Here is a 16107-nt window from a genome sequence, read left to right on the forward strand (position 1 = left end):
CTCTAAATGGCGCGCTCTCAATGGGGTTGGAAAGTAGACATCCAGAGCTTTCCAGCAATATATAATAGTTTATACTTTATTCCTGATTAGATGACGTAAACTGGCGTTCAACGCCAGTTGCATGCTGCATTCTGGAGTCAAACGCCAGAAACACGTCACGAACCAGAGTTGAACGCCAAAACACGTTACAACTCGGAGTTCAACTCCAAAAGAAGCCTCTGCACGTGTAAAGCTCAAGCTCAGCACAAGCACACACCAAGTGGGCCCCGGAAGTGGATTTTTGCATCAATTACCTACTTATGTAAACCCTAGTAGCTAGTCTAGTATAAATAGGACATTTTACTATTGTATTAGACATCTTTGGTCTCGGTTTTATTCCATTATTCATCTTAGGAGACTATCGATCATTCAGGGGGGGGGGGGGGCTGGCCATTCGGCCATGCCTGAACCTTAATCACTTATGTATTTTCAACGGTGGAGTTTCTACACACCATAGATTAAGGGTGTGGAGCTCTGCTGTACCTCGAAGTTTTAATGCAATTACTACTATCTTTTATTCGAATTCAATCTTATTTCTGTTCTAAGATACTACTCGTACTTCAACCTGATGGATGAGATGATCCGTGACACTCATCATCATCCGTCCCTATGAACGCGTGCCTGACAACCACTTCCGTTCTACAAGTGAAAGCTAGAGTGTGTATCTCTTGGATTCCTAATGCACGACGCATGGTTGCCCTCGCCTGACAACCGAGCCTTCCATTCCGTGAGATCAGAGTCTTCGTGGTATAAGCTAGAATTGATGGCGGCATTCATGAGAATCCGGAAAGTCTAAACGTTGTCTGTGGTATTCCGAGTAGGATTCCGGGATTGAATGACTGTGATGAGCTTCAAACTCGCGATTGTTGGGCGTGATGACAAACGCAAAAGAATCAAGGGATTCTATTCCGACATGATCGAGAACCGACAGATGATCAGCCGTGCCATGACAGAGCATTTGGACCTTTTTCACTAAGAGGATGGGATGTAGCCATTGACAACAGTGATGCCCTACATACAGCTTGCCATGGAAAGGAGTAAGAAGGATTGGATGAAGGCAGTAGGAAAGTAGAGATTCAAAAGGAGCACAACATCTTCATATGCCTATCTAAAATTCTCATCGATGATCTACATAAGTATTTCTATCTTTACTTTCTGTTTATTTATTATTATTATTCGAAAACTCCATAACCATTTATTATCCGCCTGACTGAGATTTACAAGATGACCATAGCTTGCTTCATACTAACAATCTCCGTGGGATCGACCCTTACTCACGTAAGGTTTATTACTTGGACGACCCAGTGCACTTGCTGGTTAGTTGTGCGAGGTTGTGAAGAAAGTGCTGAGTTATAAACGTGCATACCAAGCTGAATGCCATTATTAGAGGTCACAATTTCGTGCACCAAGTTTTTGGCGCCGTTGCCGGGGATTGTTCGAGTTTGAACAACTGACGGTTCATCTTGTTGCTCAGATTTGGTAATTTTCTTTTCATTTATTTTCAATTTTTTTTAAAAATCTTTCAAAAATTTATCACCTATTTTTGAAAATTTTCAAAGTTTTCAAGAATGAATTCTAGATTTTCATATAACATGTTTTAGCTTGGCTGGCTATTAAGCCATGTCTAATTCATAGGATTTTGATTGAGGACTTTGGATTCATTACTTTCTTTTTCCTATATGTTTTTCGAAAAATATAAAATAAAATACAAAAAAATAATAAAATCATAAAAATAAAAAATATTTTGTGTTTCTTGTTTGAGTCTTGAGTCAACTTTTATGTTTGGTGTCAATTGCATTTTTCTAAAAATTTATGCATTTTTTTGAAAATCCATGCATGGTGTTCTTCATGATCTTCAAGTTGTTCTTGGTAAGTCTTCTTGTTTGATCTTGATGTTTTCTTGTTTTGTATCTGTTGTTGTTTTTCATGTGTATTTTTGCATTCATAGTGTCTAAACATGAAAGATTTCTAAGTTTGGTGCCTTTCATGTTTTCTTTGCATCAAAATTTTTTCAAAAAATATGTTCTTGATGTTCATCATGATCTTTAAAGTGTTCTTAGTGTTCATCTTGACATTCATAGTGTTCTTGCATGCATCATTGGTTTTGATCCAAAATTTCCATGTTTTGGGTCATATTTATGTTTTTCTCTCTCATCATTAAAAAAAATTCAAAAATAAAAAATATCTTTTCCTTAATTCTCTCAAAATTTCGAAAATTTGAGTTGACTTAGTCAAATTTTTTTAAAATTAGTTATTTCTTGTAAGTCAAGTCAAATTTTCAATTTTAAAAAAAATCTTATCTTTTTCAAAACTTTTTCAAAAATCAAATCTTTTTCATTTTTCTTACTATTTTTTTTGAAAATTTTTAATTTGAATTTAAAAATCTTTTTCTTATCTTTAATTCATAATTTTCGAAAACTTTATTAACAAATAATGTGATTGATTCCAAAAAATTTTGAAGTTTGTTACTTTCTTGTTAAGAAAGGTTCAATCTTTAAATTCTAGAATCATATCTTTTAGTTTCTTGTTAGTCAAGTAATTAATTTTAATTTTAAAAATTAAATCTTTTCCAACCATATCTTTTTAATCATATCTTTTTATCATATCTTTTTCAAAATTTTATCTTTTTCAAAAATTTGATTTCAAAATATCTTCTTATCTTCTTATCTTTTCAAATTTGATTTTCAAATCTTTTTCAAACTAACCAATTAACTGTGGTTTATTTTTTTTTATCTTTTTCAAAACTACCTAACAACTTTTCTCTCTCTAATTTTCGAAAATACCTCTCTCTTTTTTTAAAAAAATTCTTTTTAATTAATTAATTGTTTTAAATTTAAATTTAAATTTTATTCTCCTTTAATTTTCGAAAATCACTAACTACTTTTTCAAAATTTATTTTCGAAAATTTCTCCCTCTCTCATCTTATTCTATTTATTTATTTATTTACTAACACTTCTCTTCATCTCCAATCTTTGCCCCTATCCTCACGCTTGTGTTTGGATTATTCATTCTTCTTCACTCTTATTCCCTTTCTTCTTCTACTAACATAAAGGAATCTCTATACTGTGACATAGAGGATTCCTCTTCCTTTTTTGTTCTCTTCTTTCTCATATGAGCAGGAATAACGAAAAAGACATTCTTATTGAAGCTGATCTTGAACCTGAAAGGACTCTGAAGAGGAAACTAAGAGAAGCTAAATTACAATAATCCAGAGACAACCTTACTGAAATTTTTGAACAAGAAAAGGATATGGCAGTCGAACCCAATAACAACAATGCAAGGAGGATGCTTGGTGATTATACTACACCTACTTCCAAGTTTGATGGAAGAAGCATCTCAATTCCTGCCATTGGAGTAAATAATTTTGAGCTGAAACCTCAACTAGTTGCTCTAATGCAACAAAACTGCAAGTTTCATGGACTTCCATCAGAAGATCTCTACCAGTTTTTAACTGAGTTCTTGCAGATCTGTGAGACTGTTAAGACTAATGGAGTAGATCCTGAAGTCTATAGGCTCATGCTTTTCCCTTTTGCTGTAAGAGATAGAGCTAGAACATGGTTAGACTCACAACCTAAGGATAGCCTAAACTCTTGGGATAAGCTGGTCACAGCCTTCTTAGTTAAATTCTTTCCTCCTCAAAAGCTGAGCAAGCTTAGAGTGGATGTTCATACCTTCAAGCAAAAAGATGGTGAATCCCTCTATGAAGCTTGGGAAAGATACAAGCAGATGACCAAAAAGTGTCATTCTGACATGTTTTCAGAATAGACCATGATAGATATATTCTATTGTGGTCTGTCTGAGTTCTCTAAGATGTCACTGGACCACTCTGCAGGTGGATCCATTCACCTAAAGAAAACGCCTGCAGAAGCTCAGGAACTTATTGAAATGGTTGTAAATAACCAATTCATGTACACTTCTGAGAGGAATTCTGTGAATAATGGGACGCCTCAGAGGAAGTGAGTTCTTGAAATTGATGCTCTGAATGCCATATTGGCTCAGAACAAAATGTTGACTCAGCAAGTCAACATGATTTCACAAAGTCTGAATGGATGGCAAAATGCATCCAACAGTACTAAAGAGGCATCTTCTGAAGAAGAAACTTATGATCCTGAAAACCTTGCAATGGCAGAGGTAAATTACATGGGTGAACCTTATGGAAACACCTATAATTCTTCATGAAGAAATCATCCAAATTTCTCATGGAAGGATCAACAAAAGCCTCAACAAGGCTTTAATAATGGTGGAAGAAACAGGTTTAGCAATGGCAAGCCTTTTCCATCATCTTCTCAGCAACAGACAGAGAATTCTGAGCAGAGCACCTCTAACTTGGCAAATATAGTCTCTGATCTGTCTAAGGCCACTTTAAGCTTCATGAGTGAAACAAGGTCCTCCATTAGAAATTTGGAAGCACAAGTGGGCCAGCTGAGCAAGAAAGTCACTGAAACTCCTCCTAGTATTCTCCCAAGCAATACTGAAGAAAATCCAAAAAGAGAGTGCAAGGCCATTGATATAATCAATATGGCCGAACCTAGAGAGGAAGAGGAGGACGTGAATCCCAATGAGAAAGACCTCATGGAACGTCTCCCAACCAAGAAGGAGTTCCCTATTGAGGACCCAAAGGAATCTGAGGCTCATATAGGGACCATAGAGATTCCATTAAACTTCCTTCTGCCATTCATGAGCTCTGAAGACTATTCTTCCTTTGAAGAGGATGAAGATGTAACTGGAGAGCAAGTTGCTCAATATCTAGGAGCCATCATGAAGCTGAATGCCAAGTTATTTGGTAATGAGACTTGGGAAGGTGAACCTCCCTTGTTCATTAGTGAACTAGATACCTAGGTTCAGCAAACTTTACCTCAAAAGAGACAAGATCCTGCCAAATTCATAATACCCTGCACCATAGGTACCATGACCTTTGAAAAAGCTCTGTGTGACCTAGGGTCAGGTATAAATCTTATGCCACTCTCTGTAATGCTTGATCATTGAGGTACAGCCTGCCATATTCTCATTACAAATGGCAGACAAGTCAGTAAGACAAGCTTATGGATTGGTAGAGGAAGTGTTAGTGAAGGTTAAAGGCCTTTACATCCCTGCTGATTTCATAATCTTAGACACTAGGAAGGAGGAAGATGAATGCATCATCCTTGGAAGACCTTTCCTAGCCACAGCAAGAGCTGTGATAGATGTTAACAGAGGAGAATTAGTCCTTCAACTGAATGGGGACTACCTTGTGTTTAAGACTCAAGGGTGTTCTTCTGTATACATGGAGAGGAAGCATGAAAAGCTTCTCTCAGTACAGAGTCAAACAAAGCCCCCACAATCAAGCTCTAAGTTTGGTGTTGGGAGGCCACAGCCAAACTCTAAGTTTGGTGTTGAATTCCCACATCCAAACTCTAAGTTTGGTGTTGGGAGTCTACAACATTGACCTGATCACCTGTGTGGCTCCATGAGAGCCCACTGTCAAGCTAGTGACATTAAAGGAGCACTTATTGGGAGGCAACCTAATTTTTATTTATCTAATTTTATTTTTCTTTTATTGTTCTTTAATGTTTTATTAGGTTCATGATCATGTGGAGTCACGAAAAAAATACTAAAATTAAAAACATAATCAAAAACAGCAGAAGAAAAATCACACCCTGGAGGAAGGACTTACTGGCGTTCAAACGCCAGTAAGGAGCATCTGGCTGGCGTTCAATGCCAGAACAGAGCATGGATCTGGCGTTGAACGCCAGAAACAAGCAGCATCCTGGCGTTTGAACGCCAGGAATATACCTTGAGGAGAGTTGGCGCTGAATGCCAGAAACATGCTGCAATTGGGCGTTGAACGCCCAAAATAAGCATCACTTCGGCGTTGAAATGCTAGAATTGTATGCAAAGGCGTTTTACATGCCTAATTGGTGCAGGGATTTAAATCCTTGACACCTCAGGATCTGTGGACCCCACAGGATCATCCCAGGATCTGTCGACCCCACAAGATCCCCACCTACCTCAACTCACCTTCTCTCCTCTTCTTCACATTCAAACTCTCTTCCGCATAAACACTCTTCCCCCCCCAAAAAAACCCTTCACCAATCACCTCAATCTCTCTTTCCAATTACCCCCCTTCACCACTTACATCCATCCACTCTTTCCCATAAACCCCACCTACCTTCAAAATTCAAAATTTCTTTTCCACCCAATCCCACCCTAAATAGAAGAACCTACTCCCTCTCCCCTCACTATATAAACCCCTCCATCCTTCTTCATTTTCACACAACACAACCCCCTCTTCTACACCTTGGCCGAATACACCCCCCTCTCCTCCATATTTTCTCTTCCACTTCTTCTTTTCTTTCTTCTTTTGCTCGAGGGCGAGCAATATTCTAAGTTTGGTGTGGTAAAAGCATAACTTTTTGTTTTTCCATAACCACCTATGACACCTAAGACTGGAGAAACCTCTAGAAAAGGGAAAGGGAAGACAAAAGCTTCCACCTCCGAGTCATGGGAGATGGAGAGATTCATCTCCAAAGCCCATCAAGACCACTTCTATGATGTTGTGGCCAAGAAGAAGGTGATCCCTGAGATCCCTTTCAAGCTCAAGAAAAATGAGTATCCGGAGATCCGACATGAGATCCAAAGAAGAAGTTGGGAAGTTCTGACCAACCCCATTCACCAAGTTGGAATCTTAATGGTTCAAGAGTTCTATGCCAATGCATGGATCACTAGGAACCATGATCAAAGTATGAACCCGAATCCAAAGAACTATCTTACAATGGTTCGGGGGAAATACTTAGATTTTAGTCCGAAAAATGTGAGGTTGGCATTCAACTTGCCCATGATGCAAGGAGATGCACGCCCCTACACAAGAAGGGTCAACTTTGATCAAAGGTTGGACCAAGTCCTTATGGACATATTTGTTGAAGGAGCTCAATGGAAAAGAGACTCCAAAGGCAAGCCAGTTTAATTAAGAAGACTGGACCTCAAGCTTGTAGCTAGAGGATGGTTGGAGTTCATCCAATGCTCCATCATCCCCACTAGCAACCGATCTGAAGTTACTATAAATAGGGCCATCATGATCCATAGCATCATGATTGGAGAGGAAGTAGAAGTTCATGAAGTCATCTCCCTTGAATTCTACAAAATAGCCGAAAAGTCCTCCACCATGGCAAGGCTAGCTTTTCCTCATCTTATTTGCCATCTATGTTACTCAGCTAGAGTTATCATAGAAGGAGACATCCCCATTGAGGAGGATAAGCCCATTACTAAGAAGAGGATGGAGCAAACAAGAGAGCCCACTCATGGATCCCAAGAGACGCATGAGGAAGCTCATCACCGAGAAATCCTGGAGATGCCTCAAGGGATGCACTTTCCTTCCAACAATTATTGGGAACTACTCAACACTTCTCTAGAAGATTTGAGTTACAATATGGATCAATTAAGGGTGGAACATCAAGAGCACCCCATCATTCTCCATGAAATTAGAGAAGATCAAAGAGCAATAAGGGAGGAGCAACAAAGGCAAGGAAGAGACATAGAAGAGCTCAAGGACATCATTGGTTCTTTAAGAAGAAAGTGCCATGATGAGCGGATAATTTATACGCTTTTTGGCATTGTTTTTAGTATGTTTTTTGTATATTTTAGTTAGTTTTCATTACACTTTTATTAGTTTTTAGTTAAAATTCACTTTTCTGGGCTTTACTATGAGTTTGTGTGTTTTTCTGTGATTTCAGATATTTTTTGGCTGAAATTGAGGGACCTGAGCAAAAATCTGATTCAGAGGCTGAAAAGGACTGCAGATGCTGTTGGATTCTGACCTTCCTGCACTCGAAGTGGATTTTCTGGAGCTACAGAAGCCCAATTGGCGCGCTCTCAATTGCGTTGGAAAGTAGACATCTTGGGCTTTCTAGCAATGTATAATAGTCCACTTTGCTCGAGATTTGATGGCCCAAACCGGCGTTGCAAATCAGCTTCAGAATTCCCGGCGTTTAACGCCGGAACTGGCACAAAAATTGGAGTTAAACGCCCAAACTGGCATAAAAGCTGGCGTTTAACTCCAGAAAAAGTCTCTACACATGAAAGCTTCAATGCTCAGCCCAAGCACACACCAAGCGGACACCGGAAGTGGATTTTTACGTCATTTACTTATTTCTGTATACCCTAGGTTAGTAGTTCACTATTAATAGGATCTTTTGACATTGTATCTCTACCTCATGACACTTTACACGTTTCTCATTGTATCTTCTACAGCATGAGTCTCTAAACCCCATGGTTGGGGGTGAGGAGCTCTGCTGTGTCTTGATGGATTAATGCAATTACTACTGTTTTCATTCAATCACGCTTGCTTCTATTCTAAGATATCACTTGTTCCTAAACCTGATGAATGTGATGATCTGTGACACTCATCATCATTCTCACCTATGACCATGTGCCTGACAACCACCTCCATTCTACCTTAGATTGAGTAGATATCTCTTGGATTCCTTAATCAGAATCTTCGTGGTATAAGCTAGAATTGATGGCGGCATTCAAGAGAATCCGGAAGGTCTAAACCTTGTTTGGGGTATTCTGATTAGGATTCAGGGATTGAATGACTGTGACGAGCTTCAAACTCCTGAAGGCTGGGCGTTAGTGATAGACGCAAAAGAATCACTGGATTCTATTCCAACCTGATTCAGTAGGAAGGCAGAGATTCAGAAGATAGAGCATCTCCAAAACCTCAACCTGTTCTCCATTACTGAAAAACAAGTACTTATTTCATGTTCTTTTACTTTTCACAATCAACCCTGATAATTATTGATATCCTGACTAAGAGTTACAAGATAACCATAGCTTGCTTCAAGCCGACAATCTCCGTGGGATCGACCCTTACTCACGTAAGGTATTACTTGGACGACCCAGTGCACTTGCTGGTTAGTTGTGTAGAATTGCAAAAGTGTGATTGCAATTTCGTGCACCACGCCACCATCACTAAGGTGGACTCATTCCTTGTTCTTATTTCTCTGTTTTCGATTTTTAAGCTTTATGTTATCTATGTTTGTGTCTTTATTACATGATCATTAGTATTGAGTAACTATGTCTTAAAGCTATGAATAATTCCATGAATCCTTCACCTCTCTTAAATGAAAAATGTTTCTAATTCAAAAGAACAAGAAGTACATGAATTTCGAAATTATCCTTGAATTTAGTTTAATTATATTGATGTGGTGACAATACTTTTTGTTTTCTGAATGGATGCTTGAACAGTGCATATTTTTGTTCTTGTTGTTTATGAATGTTAAAATTGTTGGCTCTTGAAAGAATGATGAACAAAGATAATGTTATTGACAATCTGAAAAATCATGAAAATTGATTCTTGAAGCAAGAAAAAGTAGTGAAAAAGCAAAAGCTTGCGAAAAAAAAAATATTTAGAAAGAAAAAGAAAAAGCAAGTAGAAAAAGCCAATAGCCCTTAAAACCAAAAGGCAAGGGTAAGGATCCAAGGCTTTGAGCATCAATGGATAGGAGGGCCCAAGAAAATAAAATCCAGGCCTAAGCGGCTAAATCAAGCTGTCCCTAACCATGTGCTTGTGGCATGCAGGTCCAAGTGAAAAGCTTGAGACTGAGTGGTTAAAGTCGTGATCCAAAGCAAAAAGAGTGTGCTTAAGAAGTCTGGACACCTCTAACTGGGGACTTTAGCAAAGCTGAGTCACAATCTGAAAAGGTTCACCCAGCTATGTGTTTGTGGCATTTATGTATCCGGTGGTAATACTGGAAAACAAAGTGCTTAGGGCCACGGCCAAGACTCATAAAAGTAGCTGTGTTCAAGAATCAACATACTTAAGTAGGAGAATCAATAACACTATTTGAAATTCTAAGTTCCTATAGGTGCCAATCATTTTAAACTTCAAAGGAAAAAGTGAGATGCCAAAACTGTTCAGAGGCAAAAAGCTACAAGTGTCGCTCATCTAATTAGGACTAATATTCATTGATATTCTGGAATTTATAGTATATTCTCTTCCTTTTATCCTAATTGATTTTTAGTTGCTTGGGGACAAGAAACAATTTAATTTTTGGTGTTGTGATGAGCGGATAATTTATACGCTTTTTGGCATTGTTTTTAGATAGTTTTTAGTATAATCTAGCTATTTTTAGGGATGTTTTCATTAGTTTTTATGCTAAATTCACATTTCTGGACTTTAATATGAGTTTGTGTGTTTTTCTATGATTTTAGGTAATTTCTGGCTGAAATTGAGGGACCTGAGCAAAACTCTGATAGAAGGCTAACAAAGGACTGCTGATGCTGTTGGAATCTGACCTCCCTGCACTCGAAATAGATTTTCTGGAGCTACAGAACTCTAAATGGCGCGCTCTCAACGGCGTTGGAAAGTAGACATTCAGAGCTTTCTAGAAATATATAATAGTTCATACTTTATTCATGATTAGACGATGTAAACTGGCGCTCAATGCCAGTTCCATGCTGCATTCTGGAGTCAAACGCCAAAAACACGTCACGAACCAGAGTTGAACGCCAAAACACGTTACAACTCGGCGTTCAACTCCATTAGAAGCCTCTATACGTGTAAAGCTCAAGCTCAGCCCAAGCACACACCAAGTGGGCCCCGGAAGTGGATTTTTGCATCAATTACTTATTTCTGTAAACCCTAGTAGCTAGTCTAGTATAAATAGGACATTTTACTATTGTATTAGACATCTCTGGTCTCGGTTTTATTCCATTATTCATCTTAGGAGACTATTCATCATTCATGGGGGGGGGGGGGCTGGCCATTCGGCCGTGCCTGAACCTTCATCACTTATGTATTTCAACGGTGGAGTTTCTACACACCATAGATTAAGGGTGTGGGGCTCTGCTGTACCTCGAAGTTTTAATGCAATTACTACTATCTTTTATTCGAATTTAATCTTATTTCTGTTCTAAGATACTACTCGTACTTTAACCTGATGGATGAGATGATCCGTGACACTCATCATCATCCGTCCCTATGAACGCGTGCCTCACAACCACTTCCGTTCTACAACCAAAAACTAGAGTGTGTATCTCTTCGATTCCTGATGCACGACGCATGGCTGCCCTCGCCTGACAACCGAGCCTTCCATTCCGTGAGATCAGAGTCTTCGTGGTATAAGCTAGAATTAATGGCGGCATTCATGAGAATCTGAAAAGTCTAAACCTTGTCTGTGGTATTCCGAGTAGGATTCTTGGATTGAATGACTATGACGAGCTTCAAGCTCGTGATTGTTGGGCATGATGACAAACGCAAAAGAATCAAGGGATTCTATTCCGACATGATCGAGAACCGACAGATGATTAGCCGTGCCGTGACAGAGCATTTGGACCTTTTTCACTAAGAGGATGGGATGTAGCCATTGACAACAGTGATGCCCTATATACAGCTTGCCATGGAAAGGAGTAAGAAGGATTGGATGAAGGTAGTAGGAAAGCAGAGATTCAGAAGGAGCACAGCATCTTCATACGCATATCTGAAATTCCCATCGATGATCTACATAAGTATTTCTATCTTTACTTTCTGTTTATTTATTATTATTATTCGAAAACTCCATAACCATTTATTATCTGCCTGACTGAGATTTACAAGATGACCATAGCTTGCTTCATACCAACAATCTCTGTGGGATCGACCCTTACTCACGTAAGGTTTATTACTTGGACGACCTAGTGCACTTGCTGGTTAGTTGTGCGAGGTTGTGAAGAAAGTGCTGAGTTATAAACGCGCATACCAAGCTGAATGCCATTATTAGAGATCACAATTTCGTGCACCAGCGCCTCATAGACGCGGTCGAGGCCGTGGGAGAGGGCGTACCGGTACTCAAGGGCTGGAAACCAATCTGAATGACCCTGTAAATTTTATAACGGCATTACAAAATATGGATACTTTTATGTAGGCCACTGCTGAGGCACTCGGGCAGCAGATGAACAACAATAATTATGGGGGAAACGGCAGAAACGGGACTCAAGGTCCAATGATATTGCGACCATTTTAAAAGTTTATCCACCGAATTTCCAGGGGACCACCAATTCGACTGAAGCTGATACTTGGTTTCAGGCAATGGAGCGAGCACTACAAGTGCAGCTGGTGCTTGAAGAGTAGTGTGTTGAGTTTGCTACTTATCTGCTCACGGGGGAGCCATCGCATTGGTGGCAGGGAACCCAACGTCTCCTACAGCAGGGTGAGGATCCTATCACCTGGGATGCCTTCCAGGTAGAATTCTATAAGAAGTACTTCCCAAATTCTGCCCGGACGGCAAAGGAACTTGAGCTATTACAGCTGAAGTAGGGAACTATGTAAGAATTGGATTTTCATGGATAAAATTATTTAAATGCCCAAATTAAATTCTGAAAAGTTAGGATGAGAATTTAGGGATTTAAATATGATTTTTGGACTCAGTAGGTCCTTCCGAGTCAGAACATGTGTTTTCTGCGAAAAACAGTGAAAAACCGCGAACTGGCAGTCGAACCGGTTCAAGTTTGCTCGGTGCTGCGCGAGAAGCACTGAAAACAGCCAAAAACCTTAGAAAAATATTATAGGTGGATAACCGGGCGTTAGTGTTAAAGGTTTGGCCCAAAGTTGGGCCGAACGGGCTAAAAATGCTAACGAGTTGGACTGGGCCCAAGTTGGGCCTAAGACCAACATATATGAGGGTTCATTAATGAACTCAAAACACACTCATAACACTCACACTCAGCTGAAAGAGAAGGGGAAGAAGAGAAACCCTTGAGCACTATTCACTTCAATCTTCACAAGCTCATATCTTGAGCTACAAAGCTCCGATCGCCGCACCGTTTGTGTCCACGCGTTCCTTGTGAAGAGCTCTACAAAACCCATACAAGAAACTGGAGAGGTAATTATGAAATCATTTCTATTTTTCTCCTCAAAGTTTCGAGTTTTTAGGGTTTTGGCTAAGTGAGGTTTTGTGATTTTTGGGTGTTTAGGTACACTCTAGCCTTTGATTGATATTGGTTTTGGCTTCCAAAACTATTGGGCAAGGTAAGAGGCATTGAAACTCTTGTGAAATTTCAATTATAATGAGCCCTAGGTTGATTTATGATGGTTTGTGTACATATAGCTTGTTTATGGTGAGTTTGGAGCTTGTTGATGCTTGTTAGAGATTCTTGGTGGCTTAGATTGTGCTTGAAAGCTTATGTTGGGCTCAATTTGGGGTTTTGGTGCATATTGGGGATCGGCCAAGGTATGGTTTCGGTTTCCTCTATGTAGTATATAATATTTATGGACACTGCTAGTGACCCATAGGATAGGTTTGAAAATTGATATGTTGTTGATGATTGGTTGGTTTATGATGTACCATGAATTGATATTGTTGTTGATGTTAAATGATGATGTTGAGATATGATGGTTATGGATGAATGAATATTGTTGATTAATATTATGAAGTTTGGTTGAGTTGATGATGAAGGTTGTTAGTGATAAAATGATGAAATAGGATGGAAATATTGGTATTAATTGTGACAAGTGAACTAAGAGGGTAGATTATTCTGTAGAGGGTAGTTGGTATGGTTTTGATTGGTTTGGGATATGAGAATTGGGAGAATTGGTAAATTGGGAACTTTGGGCAAAAGTTAATTTTTAATGAACTTTGTCCGATCATAACTCATGCCTCAGTTTTCAAAAGTGGTTGAAAATTGTTTGAAAGTAAATATTTTCAGCAAAGCTACAACACGCACACCTTTTCTCAACCAATGTCCCAAGTTTCCCCACACTTGAATGATACACACTCACTAGCCTAAGCTAATCAAAGATCTAAATAAAGGACATTTATTATTTTTCGCTTTAAGGCTGGTAATGTGCTAAATTAAGAACAAAAGGATTTAAAATAAGCTCAAAATTGGCTAACAAAGGTTGATGAAAGGTAGGCTTTTTGGGTAAGTGAGCTAAATGAAATGATGGCCTCAATCATATAAATGCATGAGTACACAAAATTATGGATATAAAGAATCAAACAAATCAAGGATCACAATCATAGAAAGAGAATAATGCACACAAGAAGGAAAATAAGTGGTTATAAGATGTAACCACACAACTAGGCTCAAAACTCACAAGCTTGTGTTCTTAGCTCAAAAACTATGTTCCACAATATATATATAATTCAAGCAAGTTATATGAAAAGTTTTTACTCAAATCAATTGGGATGCCCTATAGAATGAATCCTTGAAAAATATCATGATTTTGACTAAGCTCATTATGTATATATATGCAAAAATAAGAAATTGCAACTAAAAATCCTAAAAGACCTAAAAATGAAATGCAAAGATGTTGGGATTAGAAACTTGTCACCCATAAACGCCGATTGGTCGGACGACCTCCCCACACTAAAAAGTTTTCACCGTCCTCGGTGCATTCAAAGATGAGCAAGGGGGTACGGCGAGTTCCCGGATTGCTACCTTCAGCTGGTAGGTCAACCAGTGCTGCGTGTGCTTTTTTCCGCTTCCATTCTTGCTTGAGATGAATCAACCTGACATCAAGAGGCAGGATAGTAAGAAAAGTAAATGCAAAAGCAAGGAAGTATAAGTTGTTAGAATGAGGTAAAAACCACTAGAATTGAATGAGTGAATTAGTGTGACATTAATGAAAATAGGCGTGTGAATTCTAAATTAGGTGCCCTTTAGAACACACACTAGCATAAAAACTATGTCACAATTATACAAAAGAAGCATGCACTTCACTCATTCTAGTGTGCTTGAAATGCTCTAAATTTGTAGGTTAAAATAAACAAACAAGCAATAAAGAAGCATAAAAGCATTCAAGCCAAAAACATATGGATGCGTATTATCAAGAAACACAATGCATTAAGATAAATGCACAACATCCATCAAGAATTTGCCTAATCAAAGAAAGAGATGTGAATCACATGGTGGCCAAATCATGCAATTCAAAAGAATTAACAAGCATGAAGGCAATGTAACATGTACTTGGTATTCAAAAAAAATGTTCAACAAAGAGACTCTAAACCAGGTAGCAAAATAGAACCTCAATAATAAAAATCTAACATTGAGTATAAATACAATGATGTTAGGATAACATCCTATTTAGTACTAAGCAGTAATAAACAGTAAACAAGATTAGTAATCCAACACTTATAATGAAAAACAAAAAATTATATGAAGATTAAACTAACTAAATAACTAACTAATTAACTAAAAGAAATGGTTATGGATGGTGTTTGGCAGTGTTGGTTGATGATTGAAGGGTGGACAAAAGAGAAAAGAAGAAGAAAGAAGAAGGAAAGAAATAAAAAGAAGAGAAGAAAAGAAGGTGATGAAGGAAGGGTGCTCCACGCGTGCGCGTCGTATGACGCGTGCGTGTGGGTGTGGTGAAATGGAATCGACACGTACGCGTACCTGACGCGTACGCGTGATGGGTTATTCCAAGAGCATTGATGCGTACGCGTGGGTGACGCGTACGCGTGCCTTCGGGCACAAAGTTGGCATGAAGTAGGCACAACTCTCGAGTTTTTGGCTGGAAGGTGGAAATTTTGAATCCACACGTACGCATGGGTGACACGTGTGCGTGGATGGTCGAAAAAACTTGGTTCACGCGTGCGCGTGGGTTGGTGCTCTATTTTTCAAAATTTTTCTACATTCTTACACCAAACCAAGCATTCCAAACCTCCAAAGAACTACCAAAACACCATAAAACCTTATTTAACATCCTAGACTACCAAATACACTCAACAAACCAATCAAGAATTGAAATTGAACTAATTTTACCACTATATACAAAAGAGAAAAAGGAAAGGTTTTACCATGGTGGGTTGTCTCCCACCTAGCACTTTTGTTTATTGTCCTTAAGTTGGACTTATGGGGAGCTCCTTGATGCACCACTATTTCGTGGTACATCTTGTGCTTAATTGAGTGGATTTTATCCACTAATCTCACACTTATTCATTTAATTTGGATGTTTCATAGTTTCCTTCCTGATTTTGTGCTATGATCGAGAACATACTTCTTTGACCTTATTTATGCTATTTATAATCTCCTCTTATTACCATTGATGCCTTGATATGTGTGTTAAGTGATTTCCGAGATTACAGGGCCGGAATGGCTTAGAGGATGGAA

The 16107-nt window shown here is 38.6% G+C and overlaps 1 non-coding gene across 1 annotated transcript; it reads right to left on the minus strand.

Moving 5' to 3' along the window:
• Window positions 1-3687: 3687 nt before the first annotated feature.
• LOC130958693 (small nucleolar RNA R71) lies at window positions 3688-3791 on the minus strand. Its single transcript, XR_009077802.1, has one exon. It is a non-coding gene; the product is annotated as a small nucleolar RNA R71 (small nucleolar RNA).
• Between the last annotated feature and the right edge of the window lie 12316 nt (window positions 3792-16107).

Source organism: Arachis stenosperma, chromosome 10, assembly GCF_014773155.1.
Source record: "Arachis stenosperma cultivar V10309 chromosome 10, arast.V10309.gnm1.PFL2, whole genome shotgun sequence".
In the NCBI taxonomy this organism is placed as follows: Eukaryota; Viridiplantae; Streptophyta; class Magnoliopsida; order Fabales; family Fabaceae; genus Arachis; species Arachis stenosperma.